At 41.8% G+C, this 19133-nt stretch overlaps 1 protein-coding gene across 1 annotated transcript in view; it reads left to right on the top strand.

Annotated features, from left to right (window-relative positions):
- Positions 1-1149: 1149 nt before the first annotated feature.
- Positions 1150-19133, top strand: part of LOC126474581 (neuropeptide F receptor-like) — a 438149-nt gene continuing 420165 nt past the window's right edge. Inside the window, exon 1 of the mRNA XM_050102056.1 lies at positions 1150-1985. The gene's annotated coding sequence lies outside the window, so the exon portion shown is untranslated. The remainder of the gene's footprint in view (positions 1986-19133) is intronic.

Below are 19133 nucleotides of genomic sequence, written 5' to 3'. Positions count from 1 at the left end.
ACCTTCAGCATTCTTCAGCAGCCCACATGTCGTAAGCCTCTACTCACTTTTTGTCTGAACTATTCATCGTCAGTGTCTCACATCCATAGAAGTTCACTCCCCAGGATCTCCTTTTTGCGAGTTCTTCTGTGCTCTTCTGTTGGAAATCTGCACTTTATTCACTCGTCTTCCACCATCATCATTTATCCTGCTGCCCCAATAGAAAAACTCACCTACAAGATTTAGTGTCTCCTTTCTTAATCTAATTCCTCAGCTTCGTCTAATTTGACTCCAGTACATTCCAGTGGTAGGACAAATGGCGGCCGGTGTGGCCGAGCGGTTCTAGGCGCTTCAGTCTGGAACCGCGCGACTCCTATGGTCGCAGGTTCGAATCCTGCCTCGGGCATGGATGTGTGTGATGTCCTTAGGTTAGTTAGGTTTAAGTAGTTCTAAGTTCTAGGGGAGTGATGACCTCCCATGTTAAGTCCCATAGCGCTCAGAGCCATTTTGGAAGGACGAATATGTATGATTGTCTATCATTGCTAGATTCACAACGTCTCACTTTAGAAGTCGGACATTGGGCTGCGTATTCATTCCACATGTGTATGCTCATTCTGCTATTGCATCTCTCTTTAGTTCATCAGATTTTATGTTACTAAGTCAAATAGAAAATGGGAAAGATTTGCCTGTAAGGTCTTAAGGACAACGAAGCAGTTAAATTGGTCATGGATGGGCTCTACAATTGCGTTAAGATGAACATATTAACGAAAACCAGTAACAGCATTCATCTGTATTATTCAAAGAATGTTCGAAACGCGCTGCTCGTAAATACGCATGCATTTCATTAATCAGCGCGGTCCCTCGATTGGTACCTATTATGTTCACTCCTTCAGGCCCCACGACCTGCAGCGCATTGTATGCCGCCTCAGTCGCGGACGAGGACAGCGGCGGCAGGTAGTAATTGCCAGCCACCTGCTGACAGCCGCGCCACGTCGCTTCACCTTGCGTCCTTCCGCCTCCCCCACCGCCCCCTCTCCATCGCAGAGCCGAAGCAGTGCGCGCGCGCGGGCCGCCCGCCGGCTGCTTGCATATAACGCGCGCCGCACGCTGCGCGTCGCAGAACTCGCCGCCAGCCAGCAGACGCCGTAGCGCCGCGGGGACGACGACTCCGACAGAGGACGCGGCGACGAGGCTGGCGAACGGCTGCGAAGAGCTCGTCTCGTAGAAACGCGCACGGGAAGCGACCCACTACGCCTGCGAGCTGCGAAAGCGACCAGTCCGCAACACGCGTAGCGCGTGTTGCCTGACACTTAGGCAAAGTTAGTTCGTATCATTCTGTCACTGTGCCTCAACAGTAAGTAACTAATTTGTGCACAAGTCGAATTCAGACTTACGTGGAAGGAATGCGATTTACACGGACATTTGACATGAAGGGGTTTATTGAACTCTTGTGATTTTACTTCTAATATGATTGACTGCTAACCAGTGACTATCTGTGATCGTGTCCACTTATCCACAACATATGTGTTACCTATTCGGAACTGATACGGATTAAGCTCCACTATTCTAAATAATACTGAGGACTGTTAAGGCAGAGTGGTTTGACTCATATACCGAATCACCTTGTGTCACGAAATATCTAAGGACTCAAGTATACTGAAATGTGCACCGTTTGTTCTACTTACGCATATAAAAGAGACAGACCATTGTTTGAGGAAAAAATATTAAGAAGCGTCACCAACAGTGTTGTGAAGCACACTACCTTTCAATCTTGGAGGAAACCTTCCTGTTCCATATAAATACCCCAACGTAATACATTCAATAATTCCATCGGTTTTATATCAAGTGTCCTCAGCCAGACCTGCAAAAATGTAATCCAGACATTCTTCCTACTACAGCACGAAGATAAGAAGACAGTTATGAACATGGACATTTTCGTCGTGTAGTTGGAATCGTCCATCGCCGACTGGGGAAACGCCCTCACTGCCTACCTGTTTTGCAAGCCGGTGAGTACTAATCCGTCTGTTGCTGTTTAACATGAACCCTCCTAATTGGAAAGTACTACGTTTATTGTACATGTTCCAAGAATATAGGGTATTTCTTATCCAGTGCATTTCACTGTGACAATTTACAGTCAATTGCTCTGATGTTGTGGTAAGGATTTCTAATTCCGGTGCTAGCATTGCATATGTTATGTACTGACGGACTATGATCTCTCTTTGAAGCTCACAGTGTCAAAGTAATTTATTTGTTTCCACGACATGTCTCCTAGTAATGATGTGCCAAAATTAAGTTATCTTACATTGGGTAATTCATATTTAAGTACGACTTCAGAGCTATTGTTTGTGTGACAAGACACCCAAAGATGCTTGGTTTAAAATTTTTGTGCGATGAGATAAAAATAAAAGACGGATTGAAAGAGTGATAGAGTAAAACCTAAAAAAAGGTACAGAAAGCATATTGCTAATATAGGTCAACGTATGAAATACATGTAATATATTGGAATACTTTATTGTCATGCAACACAATGTGGTAACATTTTGCATCTTTATCACAGTATCATATTAATTCGAAACTGGTGACTCATTTTCATAATTCGGACAAATTTTCAGCTTAAATGGTGAGCAAAAACTCTACTTCATACTACTAAGGAACCATATGCAATTGAAAGTAATAAATTTTTTATGTACAACGAAACACTAATATCATACAGCAACGCGACGAAATAGAGAAAGAGTTGTACGCTGTAATGATTGAAATATCTTTCTGTAGAAGGTAAGCTCTATGCAACACAGAAATTATATGGAGTTGGTCTATAGGAGTGTGCTTGTATCAAATCTTAGTCACACACTTATGTGCTCTGTTTATCTTTTTTCTTAATCCTACACCACGTGGTTGTTATACACTAATGTGAAGATTTTCACGCTTTCTTATTGTACTAACAGATGAATAGTGTACTTGGAAACCGTTAACAAAACTGAAAGATCATAAAACAGTTGCAGATTTTCTCATTGTAGGATGTAAGACTCTTTAAAAAACGTGCCAACTCCAGACTTTATATTCCTCCTACGCCCATATCTTTTCAAAACTAGCCTACTGGAAGTTCTATGTCGCATTGCTATTAAGTTTGTTGTAAATCCATTCAATGTATCCTTCCCTACTGTAGCTTACGTCACATAACTATAATTAATTAGATCTACATACAGTGTGTGTTCTGAAACTCACAATACTTTGACAAGATAGATCCACCCCAAGGACAAGAAGGATCCACCTCACGCGCGCGCGCTAGTGTGTGTGTGTGTGTGTGTGTGTGTGTGTGTGTGTCTGTGTGTGTGTGTGTGTGTGTGTGTGTGTGTGTGTTGGCGCATTGTCTCTGGTGTTTCGGCAGATTTCTGCAGTTTCGTTTCTGCCAAAAGATATGCCACTCATCACGTCTTTCGTGACATGCACAGCGTCGCTGGAACCTGGTTCAAACAAAATTCTTTTTAATGTGGAATTCTATGTGTCCATTCGATAAACCGATCCCAAATTGGTCTACTGTGATATTTGTTTAATTGGCGTGTATTAACCGACGTTCAAACAAGAAGAATAACCAACATTCCAGCAGCGGCAGTGCAGCAAAGCTGCCTGCACGTCGCAGTCAGCTCGGACCAGTACAGTGCTGTCACAAATATTGCACTAGATTAATTTCGGACCGCTCTGTCTGATGGACGCATAAAATGCTGCTTTAAGAAACATATTTTTGTTTGTAAATGGAGCATATCGACGCTTTCAGTTGTTGTTGGTGCTCGCATAGAAAGACGTGACGAGTACAATTTTTTTGGGTCAAAACAAAGTTGCAATTATCTGTCGAAACATGAAAGATAGTGGGCCTAACCGGCTCTAGGAGGAACACCCTGCACGTGCTGCATATACACGAGTATCTACCGTGCTTCCGCTCCACATACGTGGATAAACACACGAACACAGCTACGCATACTTGTGTGCATTATCTTAGACGCATCATAAACAAATTGTCAGTTTCATTTTTTTTCGTTTGTAGCGTAGTGGAAATTCCACTTGAGCTGAAAAGCCACAAAACCTTCTAACTACGTTCTTGGATATGCACATTTCACAGAACGGCCTCCCAATAAAATTCTGAACTAGAGTGGGTTCGCACTATAGCTCGGTGCATTTTAGCTTTCAATAATCAGATGCTAGATACTGACAAGTTGCGAATGTATATGGCCTCTTTTCCTGACAAACTACTGACGTGATCTTTGTATTACATGACTATAACTTTTAAGAAAAACTCTTTGTGTTTATTACAATCCGCTCATTTCTGAACCAATGTCCATTGTCACGGCCTCAACTGATCTGTCAGAAAAACAGACTTTTCTGTAATAAAACTCCAGCTTAAAGAAGAAAAATATGACGTAATTTAACAACTTCATAAATTACGTCAGCTTCGAAGAATATTCTTGAACAAACTTCGACAATTCAGTAAGCAGTCGAACAGAAAAATAGCCACTGGATATAAGTCCGCCTATGTCTACAACAGAACACGATTTCGTCTGCAAAATTTGAATATGTGTCACTTTTATAGCCAGATAATGATTTTCATTGTTTGACAACGCCTGGATGGCTGAACGCGTATTTTGTGTAATCGGCCGTATTGATTTGTCACTGTCTTAGGGAGGCAAACGCAAAGACGTCAAATTAAAACATCAGCGAGCAGTTTTGATACACTGAGAGTATAAAGAGAGCGACGATTTAAGATAAATATGTTAGTAAGCGCTTAGAATGTTGCACATTTGGAAGGAGCTGACATTAGTGCAGGATGGAGATGAAAACAGCTATTACTGTCATTACTAAACAGCTTTTGAAGGTCAGTACCAGCAGCTGCTGTGTGTTCTACGTGGGTGACACACAGCTGTCTAGATGTGCTTCATTGGCGCTACTGGTTTCCCTTGATAGTCAGCATTACTGTCAAATAGTTCATAAATTATTTACGTGTAACGAACGTTTCATTAATACCTGTAAACTTTAAACAATAAATTATTTTATAGAACGTATTAGATATCGCAGGCAAGATAACAATGCACATCGGTTACTACTAATCTCCAGTAACAGTATGCCATTGTTTTAGCTGGCTTGATGGTTTATCAGTGTCCAGTTCCGTTGGTTTTTTCACAGCTTCTGTGGGACTAAACGTGATTCTGCCACACAGCGCTATAGCGTCGAATGACAACAACAAATGAACCTACAGAATACCTTGTGTTTTTGTTTCTGCTAAATAACGCTCGCCGGTAGCTTCCATCGAATTCCTTAACGAAAGCAAATATAATTTGAAATCATTCATTTACAGCAGTAAGTACATGAAATTAATCAGTCCCTCCCTCCTCCGAATTTGGGATGCTAAGCTGCTACCACCGTGTGACAAGCAGCACGTGTAAAGCAGCAACGAGTCTTCGTATGTACCAAATGTCATTGCGCCTGTCTATAACGATAGCATAAATGACATTTGTTTATTTCAATTTTGTCTAATGATACAGTCATCCAAAATAAACTGATTGGACTCCTGTCACGAATGTCTATATTCGTGGAAAGTCTTAAGGTATCCCCTGACAGAACCGTGACAACGGTTTTAGACCTTAATGTGGAACATAAACACTCAATTGGATCAATAACGGCATCGACGTATTCGCCGCTTGTCTTTCACTCCAAAATTTCACCGTTAAAAATACCTTGTATTACTGGTATTCGAAAGCTACACCTCAACGGCAGTCGACACCGTTTCACAGATATCTACCGATATAATCCAAGAAAACAAGAATATGATTAAAAAATGGTTGAAATGGCTCTAAGCACTATGGAACTTAACATCTGACTTCATGTCCCGTAGACTTAGAACTACTTAAACCTAACTAACCTAAGGACATCACACACATCCATACCCGAGGCAGGATTCAAACCTGCGACCGTAGCAGCAGCGCGATTCCGGACTGAAGCGCCTAGAACCGCTCGGCCACAGCGGTCGGTCAGGAATATTGAAATAACGCAGTAATAAATGGAGCAGTACCAATTTTCTACAGAATTATTGAGCATATTATTACTAATTCAATGCATTTCCTTGATACAGAAAGGCTTCTATCCACAGATGAAAACAGATTCATGAAGAGTAGTTCGTCTGAAACTCAGCTTGCCCTCTTCTCGCAAGACATCCTGCGAACCATGGATGAAGGGCCACAGGGAGATTTGTTTCCTAGACTTCAGGAAAGCGTTGAACACAGCGCCGCAATGCAGTCTGTAAAAACATCCAAGCCTACCGGACAGGTTCTCAGATAAGTCAATGGCTCAAAGACTTTTTAAGAAAGACAATCCAGTACGTTGTCGTGAACGGAGAACGTTCATCGGAAAGAAATATATCATCAGGTGTGCCAAGGGTAGTATGATATGATCACACTTGTTCTCTATTATTATATATAAACGATATTACGGATAGGATGAGCAGCAATCTCCCACTGATTGCTGACTGCACTGTAGTGTAGGGGGTACAGGATAAATTGGGCAGGATATCCATTTGGTGTAGTGAATGGAAGCTTGCTATAAATGTAGAAAACGTAAATTAATATATGAGAATTCCATAATACTCGAATGCAGTAGTCGTAATGTGCTGCATAACACAGTCACATAGATTAAATTTCGAGATGTATTGTTGCAGCCGGCTGGTGCGGCCGAGCGATTGAAGGCGCTTCAGTGTGGAACCGCGCGACCGCTACGGTCGCAGGTTTAAATCCTGCCTCGGGCATGGATGTGTGTGATGTCCTTAAGTTATTTACGTTTAAGTAGTTCTAAGTTATAGGGTACTGATGACCTCAGACATTAAGTCCAATAGTGTTCAGAGCCATTTGAACCATTTTTTTTTAACGTTGAAATGAAATGAGAACGTGAGATGGATTGTAGTGAAGACGAATGGTCGACTTACGATTAATGGGAGAGTTCTAAGGGCGTATAGTTCATCTGTAAAGAAGACCGCATATAGAACATCTGTGCCGCCTATTCTACAGTACTGCTCAAGTGTTTGAGATCACCACCGGGTTGGACTAAACGAACACATCGAAAAAATTCATAGGTGTGCTGCCAAGTTTATTACCGTTCGGACAACATGCGAATATCACGGAAATGCTACGTGAAGTTAATCTGATATTGATCAGAAATATGATACAAAGTTCCTTCGGGTATGCGTTCATATACGAAGGAACAGGCACTGCGGCGGCTACGGCCGTTATGATGTGCATCAAATGTACTCGTTGTTGCGAAAATGGACAACAGTCAGCCGTGTAGTGAAATGACTAAAGCGGAAACCTGTGCGGGCTGGGACTCGAGCCCGGATTTCCCGCTTACCGCGAGCGGTCGCCATACCTTTTGGCTCTGCTACCAGAACTTACGGCCATACTCAATCATCCATAAGTCGTCAAACATGTCAACAACCTGTATTCTTACATTCATAATGTATGTATCCCCACAGGTGCCAGCGGAAAATAGGATATTGTAGTGCCTGTTTCGTTCTGTAATACGATGCAAACGTTCTTCAGATATGCATGCATTCTGAACAACAGAGGCACTGCAGTATCGTATTCATCCGTCGATAACGGGCAAACCACTTTTCAGTTGAAAGTGTCTCCTATACGAGAATACACGTAATGAATGTACGAGTGCAGGTTGCTGATCTATCGTTGACGACGTATGGAAGCTTGGGTCCGGCCGTTAGGTCGTGCTCGTATAACTTAAGTGTAAGGCGAACGCTCGCGATAAGTGGGAAATCCGGGTTCGAGTCCCGGTCTGGCTCAAAATTTTCATTGCCGTCATTCCATTTTACAGGTGATGGTTGACCGTATTCACAACTTTGAACATAGTACATGTACTAGAATGAAGATGGCGTTCTTTTCACGAAACGCTGTTGAGAATCTTTAGAGAAACGGCATTTGAGACGGACTGTGGAACGATCCTACAAGCGTCAACATACACGTCGACTGAGGTCCGCAAAGACAAGATGAAAGAAATGAGGATTCGCACGGAAGCATACAGACAGGCGTTTTCTTCTCACTCCATTTGCGAGTGGAACAGGAAAGGGAATGGCTAGCAGTAGTATATTGTATCCTCTGTCGTGCACCATATGCTGATAATGTATGCGTGTATATATAGCGACTGACATTATATGCGGATTGGAAATAATGCCAACAAGTGAAAATTATGTTTTCATACTTGTGTGACATAGCAATAATTTTCATTTTATCAACTCGTAAAAAATTTGAATAATAGTCGTGCCTCGGTAGACAAGGAGGAGGACGACGCTGGGATAATTAGAGAAGGACAACAAGGGAAAAGGAATCGGTTACAGGTAACTGAAATGAAGAACACGGAAACGAGAATGGCTGAACGGAGAGTTAGGCACCACTCTTGCACAATGCCAATGCAGATCATGAAGCCCAGATTCTTGAGCTCTTTAGTGGCCACCTGTCCAGTGACTTAGCCATTGAACGTGATGTGTGTGTGTGATCTAGAACAGGACTGTAGGTGAAGGGTTTATCTCTTCTCACTTTCACAGCGCATTTGCTCATTCAGACATAGAATATGCTTTTTGCTACAGTAGCTGGAGCCAGCTGTACTGATGGCTCTGTTGCACTAGATTATCGGTTATGGACTATCGCTGTCATTATCGCCGGGCTATTTGCACTTCATGTTTGTTTTTTTCTGTGTAATTAAACAAAACATAGGTACAATTAGAAACATATATGCAAGAATAAAACAAAAGCGGTATGTGTATCAGGAGGACAACGAGAATAAAAGAAAATGTTACGGAGATCACAACACGCTACACTGAAAATTAATTAAAAATTTTGTTAAATGACTTAAATTTATGTGAAGGAATAAAACGGAGCTGTAAGACTATCATATTGAAAAACGTTCATAAAGAAAGCCAACGTAATATTAATGAAAATAAGAGATACTACAAAAAATACATACATATTAATGATAATATTAAGAAATATATGATAATATACGGTAATATATGATAACATAAAGGAAGATAATATTAAGAAAGTTGAAAATGTAACTGCAGGTGATGAACCCTGTGCTGGCCATCATGTCTGTGCCAAGTGAGGTGGTACAGCAGTTAGACACGGTACTCGTATTATAGGAGGATGGTGGTTCAAATCCTTGTGTGGCCATCCAGATTTAGGTATACCGTAAGTCCCCTAAATCTCTTAGGACAATTGCAGAGATTGATCCTTTCGGAAAGTGCTACCGGATCATTTTTTCATCCTTCGCCGATCCAAGCATGTGCGCCGACTCGGTCGTGAACGAGACATTAATCCGCTTTATTCCTTCTGTGTCCACTGACTGACGCACCTGGTAAGAATTTGATAGAGGAGTGGAACTCATGCAGTGTATACTTTTTGTTGGACACGTTCCATAGGGATCTCTCTTAGTTATTTGTATCACTGTTACATAACAACACCTCGCCTAGAGGGCCGTTAAATGAAATTCACTAACAGAATTGTTAACAAACCACTGAATATTTGCAACACCATTTGACTGCTTGACACTTTCCTTAACAAATTCAAAACTACACTGTTTTATTTCCATAGGATCTTTACATACTTGTCTCTTTTAACTAATTTTAAAGCTGTAGGTATACTGTGTTTTATCCTTTTTTACGTACTTTCATGGGAAACAAATATGTTATACGGACAAAATAGCAGGGGGTTCGCATTCATCCCGTCTCACTTCTTTTAATAATTTTCCCCTTACTTAACACTCAGCATTCCTCTACTTTTTCTATACTTTATACTAAGTTAGTTAAAGACAAGTATACGAATGAGCTTAAAAACTGTGCCACTAAACTAGTCATTTAATTCTCGTCTCTTTCCTGAGAGGCGAAATTAATGCCATCATGTGCTTTTTATAGTTTCATTATTATAAGCTCATAATATTTTTCCTCTGCAGAAGTAAATTTTAACGAATTTAAGGACACATTCTCCTTAGCCACTGTATAAAATAAGCTGATTTACTATTTTGCTTGGAAAAACTAACGGAGTAATCAAAATAAATCTATTGGCAAATAATTTATTGGTCGTTGGGCAAAGTTTTCCTTTTTTGTAAGTGGATTGCCTTAAGCCCCCTCGTCCCAGGAGTTAGAGCTGCTCTGTCCAAACTAAGGTGTGTCCATGGCGGACGCCCTGCATTCTGCAAACATTATCTGAAATAAATAATCTATCGGAGATTGAATTAATAGCACAGTTTGCTGAAATTTGAAAAAAAATAACGAACTGTCAGACATTTGGAACATAGATGTAGTTTTGTCATATGTCGTTGGTCGCGTTACTTTGCTGTAACCAGTACAAAGTAAGACGACCAAAAACACATGACAAAACTACATCTTTGTTTCAAACGTCCGACATTTTGCTATTTTCTCAATTTTCCATACACTGTGCTACTATTCCACGTTAAATATTCTGTGGATTAAGCACATTGTTAGTTTTCTTTTCATTGGAAGAATGCTGGGCTGCCGTCATGGACACCTCATTCTGGAAAAAGCATCTTTAACTCCTCGGATTGGGGGGGGGGGGGGTCTAATTATGGTTGACTTTCTTTAAAAAGTCAGAGAAACATTATTCGAAAATTAATGAAGAGTGATAAAAATATTTATGTTGATTTCTGCTTTAATTTTTTGAAGAAAAGTAATTGTAAAGTGGCTTATTTTAAAGCATGGCTGAAAAGAGTGGACCATTAAAGATCTTGAGCTGAGACTGGAACAAAAGTAATAGTCTTACATATTACCCTCTGATTTTATTACAAAAAATTATCAACTGAAACGTTTAGATTTATTGGCACTCTCGGCATATTACGGCCGTTTACAGAGATCTTTAGTAATGTGATGCAAATATAAAACTCGTCATAATTACCCTAGAAATACATTCTTCCAAGAAGCCTCCAGGAGTGATTGCCGAGCCTTGCGCAAGTAACATCAATAAGGCGATCGAACAATGGGAATACAAGGCTAAAATCAGCCCTAAAGATAGACTCTGTTCCTGTTAAGAATGTACGCCATAAATAAGATATTATGGAAGTGACAGTACATTACTAACGACAAATCAGTATAATTAAATTCATTTTCTGAATAATTTTAATTGAACAGAGGTAAAGAAAAAATTGAAATTAGCATCGCTGTACGGCATCAGCGGGATTCTATTAATTTGGAATGAATTTATATGCCGCATATATCAGTTTTTATTTTCCGCTTTCTCTTAGTTTCATTTTTTTCTACGATCGCCATTCATTTCGTCCTAATCCCTGAACGGGTGTGCACACACACACATTGTCCGTATACAGATTCGCGAAATGAAAACACTGCAGTTGGGACATATCCACATTTGGTGACACGAACAGACGTAAAAACTGAGTCTGATTTGGGTCGGGAGGTAGCGTAGCAGTGTTACACAGGGGTATTCAGCTGGTAGCGCAGGGAAAGCGAGCGAGTGCAATAAAATCCGGTCGTCAGTGCTTGCCGCTGCTCTTGGGACGGCACAGCAATAACTCAGGGTCACGGTTGGCGCTTTTGCTTGTCTCCACTCGATACGTTGAGCACCACGTCCCATATTCTCCGAAGAGAAGAAAAAAAGCACGAGATGTTCAGATAATTACTATTTATAGAAATACAGCCTCTTGTCACAAAGGTAAAGCAGTGTTCCTGTTTTACGGTTTTATGAACGAAGCATATGAAACATTACGTATTTTTCTTTGTAATGACTGGTTGCGACCGAATTCAGTTATCGTAACATCTAAAACGCAGATAGGATGGTAGATATCAACGGTTTCAGTAGGTTTATACCGTCACAACCGCAGCTGATGTAGGTAATCGAAGGAGGGCCCAGAATGTTTAGATTGATCCACCTTCCTTTACATAATGCGACAGGTTTCAACCGCACCTCAGTCATCTTCGAACATTCTGATAACGGACAATAGAAAATAATGAGAAAACGGTGAATGGGTTAAAAACTACACAAAATAAAATGGCCAGTTGGGAATATTTGAAGAGCTCTAATGATTTCCACCATTTGCCACAGAAGCAAGAGAGGAGTGGTCGGGCATTTTAATTTAATTTCAGTTATCCTAGACAAAAATGTTAAACTCTTGCGTATCTATTATCACCTCGGCTTACATCTACATTTGAAACTAATTTCGCGAAACCACCCACAAGTGAATGAAGTCGCAATAGCATGTCATACAAGCCTAATTGGTGCGGCAACAACTAAAGCAAGTTTCAAAAAATATTGTAAAGGCGTTCTAAATAAAACCACAAATATCAAAAGGCAATAAAGGTAGAAGATACCAAGCCGTTATGAAAGTTGCTATGAAGTGCTAACCGTCGTTACAAATTCCACCTTGTACTCAAATCAGCGCGAAAACATGTGAACGCAACGTTGTACAAATGTACATTAATTCGAAAGTATTCAACAGCATTCAGGACAGCAATTTGCGATTTAGGGACCTGACGAGTTACTGCGGCAATGACTGTATGGTATGTTGTGTATTTTATCCCGTGCAGTATTTTAACATAGTGATCCTTTTCCAATGATTCATCTTTGATATCATTAGGTCTGAAAATGACAGCGAGCTGCACATGAAACAGGTCGCGGTTTAGAAAGAATGGATAGCGACCTGGACATTAGGTTAACAAATTTCATATATTACTGAGCCCGCATGGGCCATAACTTCAATATTTAAAATTCCTCTCTTTGAATGCTTAAAGCGAATACCTTACATGAGAAGACCGTGACCGACTTTCTTTATTATTCTTCGCCTGCCTGTACTAACTTCCATCTAATGATGTTATCGTCGGAGATTGAATCGTAATATCCCATTTTATCCTTAACTGAGAAGTAATGTTGTAATGCCAATAAAAATTAATCGCTTCATACACATCACTTTGCCTTCATTTCGTGTGGGCAGCTACTTTCATTAGCGTCTGTGTAACTGATCTATCCCTTGAAACATAGAAGGTTTTAAGGCACGCAGTGGATGTATATAGAGTTACATTTCTATTGTTAGTTACACTGTAACCTAACACTTTACTAATTCCATAGAAGGCGTACACTACATAAATTTGTTGCACACTGCCTTTAAGACAAGTTTCTAAATGAGGGTTTCTGTTATCTTTGGTTTGACACTCTTGTCTTTGTTCGAAGTGCTGTTAATATCGAGAATAAATTTCATTTATTTGTGGCTCAAGTCTTGCTATCCGTATGTTACATCGTTTTTAATTGTCTTTGCTAAAATACATGTTTAATCTGCAATTCATCTCTGCTCCGTTCTTACGCAATAATAACACATTTTGTTATTTTGATTGAATTTGGTTTTCATTGTTTGCTCGCACCTATAATGAATACACGCAATGTTATTCAGTTCCTTCACTAATCTTGATTATGTTTCAAGAATCTACGATTAAAATATCGTAAATAAATATAGACGGAGATGCAAGGCATTTAAGACCCATGCTACGTTTATTTAGCCTAACGTGGGCGCAAAGAATATGAGTGTAGCCCAAGGCCTTAAAAAAAGGGAGTTTAGGGTTTTAACATCCCGCTGACAGAGACAGCGGGATGGACCAGAAACTGGAATTGATTGATGGGTGAGGAAGGAAATCGGCCGTGCCCTCTCAAAAGAACCATTTACCTGCCTTAGTTCCCTCAGACCACTATTCCCTGTTCTCGTTCACTCACGCTGTAATACTCACGTTGCCATAATACGCAAATAGACTGGTTTTGCCGAGGTAGCCGTCTTCTGATTTGTTTGATGCAGCTAGTAACAAATCGCCCTTTTGCCACCTCTCCACTTTAGAGCAGCATTTTACACCTCATGTTCACAGTCAGTCGCTGAAAGTATTTCAGTCTCTCTCTGACCTCCAATTTTTACCCTCTGCAGCTCTCTCTACGGTCTTGGAAGTCGTTCCCTTATGGCCTTACACGTGTCGTACTATCCTGTCCCGGCTTCTTGTCAGTGTTCTCCTTATGTTCATTTCTTCACTGATTCTGCAGAGAACATACACAGTCCTTGTCTGATCAATTCACCTAATTTACAAAACGCTTCTACAGTACGAAATATGAAACGCTTTGATTCTCTTCCTTTTCCAGTTTCCCCGTGGTCCACGATTCGCTTCCACAGAATGCTGTGCTCCGTACAAACATTTCCGGAAACTATAACTCAAATTCTGGCCTACGTTTGATACTAGCAGACTCTGTTTGGCCAGGAATGCCTTCTGTGCAAGTGCTAGTTAGCTTCTGATGTCCTCCTTGTTTCTTGTTGCACCCGTCATATGTATGTTGCTTCCAAGGTAGCAGAATTTCTTCACATCGTCCATTTCGCTCTCACCAACAATGATGCTAAGTTTGTAGCTAATCTCATTTCTGCTACGTCTTAATATTTTTGTCTTGCTTCGATTTACTCTCAGTTCATATTCTGTATACACTAATATGCTCATTCCGTTTCGGCAGGTCCTGTAACTCTGGGGATAGAAATGTCAGGAGAAAAACGTATCATCGATCTCCTCTCTCCCAGCGCTTTTTATCGCACTCTTACACACTTCTTCCATTTTCCTCGTTGCATCTTTGCAAGGACATCACATGGCAAACACATTTTTGTAATTCTTTTTATGTAATTATGCTACGTGAAGTTCCGAAATAAAATATCAGTCTTGCAAAACAAGTCAATGCGACTCTCAAAAATTCTCGAGAAAATCGATTTTGAAAAGTTTCAGGCGTCCTTAATACCCTAAGGCGAATTCGTTTCCTCGATGGATGGCATGTTTCGGTGGATTGCTGGGATACCACCTGCTCGTCCTTCGTTCGATTCTCGACTGTGGCAAATTTTTAAAGACATGTGAATATTCCACGAGCATTTCTGTGAAAGGTAAAAGACATACGGATAAAAAAAATATTTAGCATTTTTTAAAATTTATACCACTTTAACAATCGCATACATAAGATTAATAATTTAAAAATTTTATTTGCAATGAAAACTGCCGAACTCCGTAGCCGTCTGGTCAGTGCAACAGAGCCTCATGCAGGGGACGCGGGTTTCGCTCCTGGTTCTGTCTAGTAGGCTCTCAGAGACCAGTGTGGCCTGAGCTCCCAGTTGGTGCACATCGGCAGCGCACAAAGATACGTATATAGCTTCTTTCCTGTGTTTACTTCGTAGATTCTTACCTAAATTGCGTGTGAGTTTCGTATAGGAGGTGTAATTTCGAGTTTTAGTTCCTATAATCGTAAATTCAGGCAGATTGTAGCGCAGTCGTTAGGCATTTGTACAGGTTAGTTCATACATTCTTTGCGTGTTTCCCTTTCGTTATCTAGGCACGGACACGTGTTTCAGTAACTGTTGTTCAACATCGATTAGAATGGACAGGGACTGTGATTGCTGTGTTCGGATGAGGGCTGAGTTGGCATCCCTTCGCTCACAGCTGCAAGCGGCCCTGACTTCTGTCGCGCAGCTTGAGGCTGTTGCAAATGGGCACCACTGTGGGGAGCCGGAATTGGGTATCACGAGGATGTCAGGCTCGTCCCGTCTGTCCCCAGATTGGTCTGCCGATGTGGTGGCCCCGGTTGCTGCCCGCAGTGAGGTTGAGCCCGCGCCTGTGGTTGATTGGGAGGTCCTGGCAGGCAGCGAAAGACGTTCCCAGAGGCTGATCAGAAAGCCTCCCCGGTGCGTCTGACAAACAGGTTTCAGGTACTGTCCCTAGCTGAGGCATATGCAGCTGCCTGCCCTGTTTCAGAGGATGATACTCAGCCTTCAAGGTCCGGGTAATCGCAGAAGGTGGGCTTATTGGTAGTTGGGAGCTTCAATGTTAGGCGCGTAATGGGGCCCCTTACGGATATGGTGGCTAAGGAGGGGAAGAAATCCAGTGTGCACTCCGTATGCATTCCGGGTGGAGTCATTCCTGATGTGGAAAGGGTCCTTCCGGATGCCATGAAGAACACAGGGTGCAGGCAGCTGCAGGTGGCGGCACATGTCGGCACTAATGACGTATGTCCTTTGGATCTGAGGAAATTCTCTCTGGATTCCAGCGGCTATCAGATTTGGTGAAGGCTGCCGGTCTTGCTTACGAGATGCAGAGCTCACCATCTGCAGCATCGCTGACAGATCCGACTGTAGGCCTTTGGTGCAGAGCCGGTTGGACTGTCTGAATCAGAGGCTTAGACGGTTTTGCGACCGTGTTGGCTGCAGATTCCTTGACTTGCGCCATAGGGTGGTGGGGTTTCGGGTTCCGCTGAATAGGCCAGGAGTTCACTAGACTCAGCTGGCGGCTACACGGGTAGCGGAGGCTGTGTGGCGTGGACTGGGCGGTTTTTTACGTTAGAAGGTCTCGGGAAAGTACGGGGTGGACTGCAATCCCAAAGGGTGCATGGCAAATACAGGACATGCTTAGATCAAGGAACAGTGGGAATTGTAGTTGTAAATTGTAGTAGTTGTGCTGGGAAAGTTCCTGAGCTTCAAGCGCTAATAGAAAGCACAGAAGCTGAAATCGTTATAGGTACAGAAAGCTGGCTAAAGCCTGAAATAAGTTCTGCAGAAATTTTTACGAAGTCTCAGACGGTGTTCAGGAAAGATAGATTAGGCAGAATTGGTGGTGGTGTGTTTGTGTCTGTCAGTAGCGGTTTATCTTGTAGTGAAGTCTAAGTAGGTATTCTGTGCGAATTGGTATGGTTGGAGGTTATACTTAACAACCGAACTAAGTTAATAATTGGCTCGCATTCGGGAGGACTTCGGTTCAACCCCGTCTCCGGCCATCCTGATTCAGGTTTTCCGTTATTTCCCTAAATTGCTTCAGGCAAATGCCGGGATGGTTCCTTTGAAAGGGCACGGCCGATTTCCTTCCCCATCCTTCCCTCACCCGAGCTTGCGCTCCGTCTCTAATGACCTCGTTGTCGACGGGACGTTAAACAGTAATCTCCTCCTCCTCCAATAATTGGCTACTTCTACCGACCCCCAGACTCCGATGATATAGTTGCTGAACAGTTCAGAGAAAATCTGAGTCTCGTAACAAATAAATACCCCATTCATACGGTTATAGTTGGTGGGGACTTCAACCTTCCCTCGATATGTTGGCAAAAATACTTGTTCAAAACCGGTGGTAGGCAGAAAACATCTTAGTCCTAAATGCTTTCTCCGAAAATTATTTCGAGCAGTTAGTCCACGAACCCACAAGAATTGTAAATTGTTGCGAAAACACACTTGACCTCTTAGCCACAAACAATCCAGAGCATCATGACTGATACAGGGTTAGTGATCACAAGGTCGTTGTAGCTAGGCTCAATACCGTTTCTTCCAAATCCACCAGAAACAAACCCAAAATAATTTTATTTAAAAAGCGGATAAAGTGTCACTAGAAGCCTTCCTAAGAGACAATCTCCATTCCTTCCGAACTGACTATGCAAATGTAGACGAGATGTGGCTCAAATTCAAAGATACAGTAGAAACAGTAATTGAGAGATTCATACCTCATAAATTGGTAAGAGATGGAACTGATCCCCCATGGTACACAAAACAGGTCCGAACGCTGTTGCAGAGGCAACGGAAAAAGCATGCGAAGTTCAGAAGAACGCGAAATCCAGAAGATTGGTTAAAATTTACAGACGCGCGAAATTTGTCACGGACTTCAATGTGAGATGCCTTTAATAGGTTCCACAACGAAACATTGTCTCGAAATTTGGTAGAAAATCCGAAGAAATTCTGGTCGTATGTAAAGCACACAAGCGGCAAGACGCAGCAATACCTTCGCTGCGCAGTGCCGATGGTACTGTTACCGACGACTGTGCCGCTAAAGCGGAGTTACTGAACACAGTTTTCCGAAATTCCTTCACCAGGGAAAACGAATGGAATATTCCAGAATTTGAAACACGAACAGCTGCTAGCATGAGTTTCTTAAAAGTAGATACCTTAGGGGTTGAGAAGCAACTCAAATCGCTTGATACGGGCAAGTCTTCAGGCCCAGATTGTATACCGATTAGGTTCCTTTCAGATTACGCTGATACAATAGCTCCCTACTTAGCAATCATATACAACTGCTCGCTCACCGATAGATCTGTACCTACAGATTGGAAAATTGCGCAGGTCGCACCAGTGTTTAAGAAGTGTAGTAGGGTAATCCATGGAACTACAGACCTATATAATTGACGTCGGTTTGCAGTAGGGTTTTGGAGCATATACTGTTTTCAAACATTATGAATCACCTCGAAGGGAACGATCTATTGATACGTAATCAGCATGGTTTCAGAAAACATCGTTCTTGTGCAACGCAGATAGGTCTTTATTCGCACGAAGTAATGGCCGCTATCGACAGGGAATATCAAGTTGATTCCGTATTTCTAGATTTCCGGAACGCTTTTGACACCGTTCCTCACAAGCGACTTCTAATCAAGCTGCGGGCCTATGGGGTATAGTCTCAGTTGTGTGACTGGATTCGTGATTTTCTGTCAGGAAGGTCGCAGTTCGTAGTAATAGACGCAAATTATCGAGTAAAACTGAAGTGATATCAGGTGTTCCCCAGGGAAGCGTCCTGGGATCTCTGCTGTTCCTGATCTATGTAAATGACCTGGGTGACAATCTGAGCAGTTCTCTTAGGTTGTTCGGAGATGATGCTGTAACTTGCCGTCTATTAAGGTCATCCGAAGACCAGTATCAGTTGCAAAGCGATTTTGAAAATATTGCTGTATGGTGTGGTAGGTGGCAGTTGACGCTAAATAACGAAAAGTGTGAGGTGATCCACATGAATTCCGAAAGATATCCGTTGGAATTCGATTACTCGATAAATAGTACAATTCAACTAAGTACCTGGGTGTTAAGATTACGAACAACTTCAGTTGGAAATACCACATAGATAACATTGTGGGGAAGGCGAGCCAAAGGTTGCGTTTCATTGGCAGGACACTTAGAAGATGCAACAATTCTACTAATGAGACAGCTTAAACTACACTCGTTCGTCCTCAGTTAGAATATTGCTGCGCGGTGTGGGATCCTTACCAGGTGGGATTGACGGAGGACATCGAAAGGGTGCAAACAAGGGCAGCTCGTTTTGCATTATCACGTAATATGGGAGAGAGTGTGGCAGA

Source organism: Schistocerca serialis, chromosome 4 (genome assembly GCF_023864345.2).
Source record: "Schistocerca serialis cubense isolate TAMUIC-IGC-003099 chromosome 4, iqSchSeri2.2, whole genome shotgun sequence".
Taxonomy (NCBI): Eukaryota; Metazoa; Arthropoda; class Insecta; order Orthoptera; family Acrididae; genus Schistocerca; species Schistocerca serialis.
Note: the sequence above shows the minus strand (reverse complement) of the source record. Positions and strands in the feature narration are given on the sequence as shown.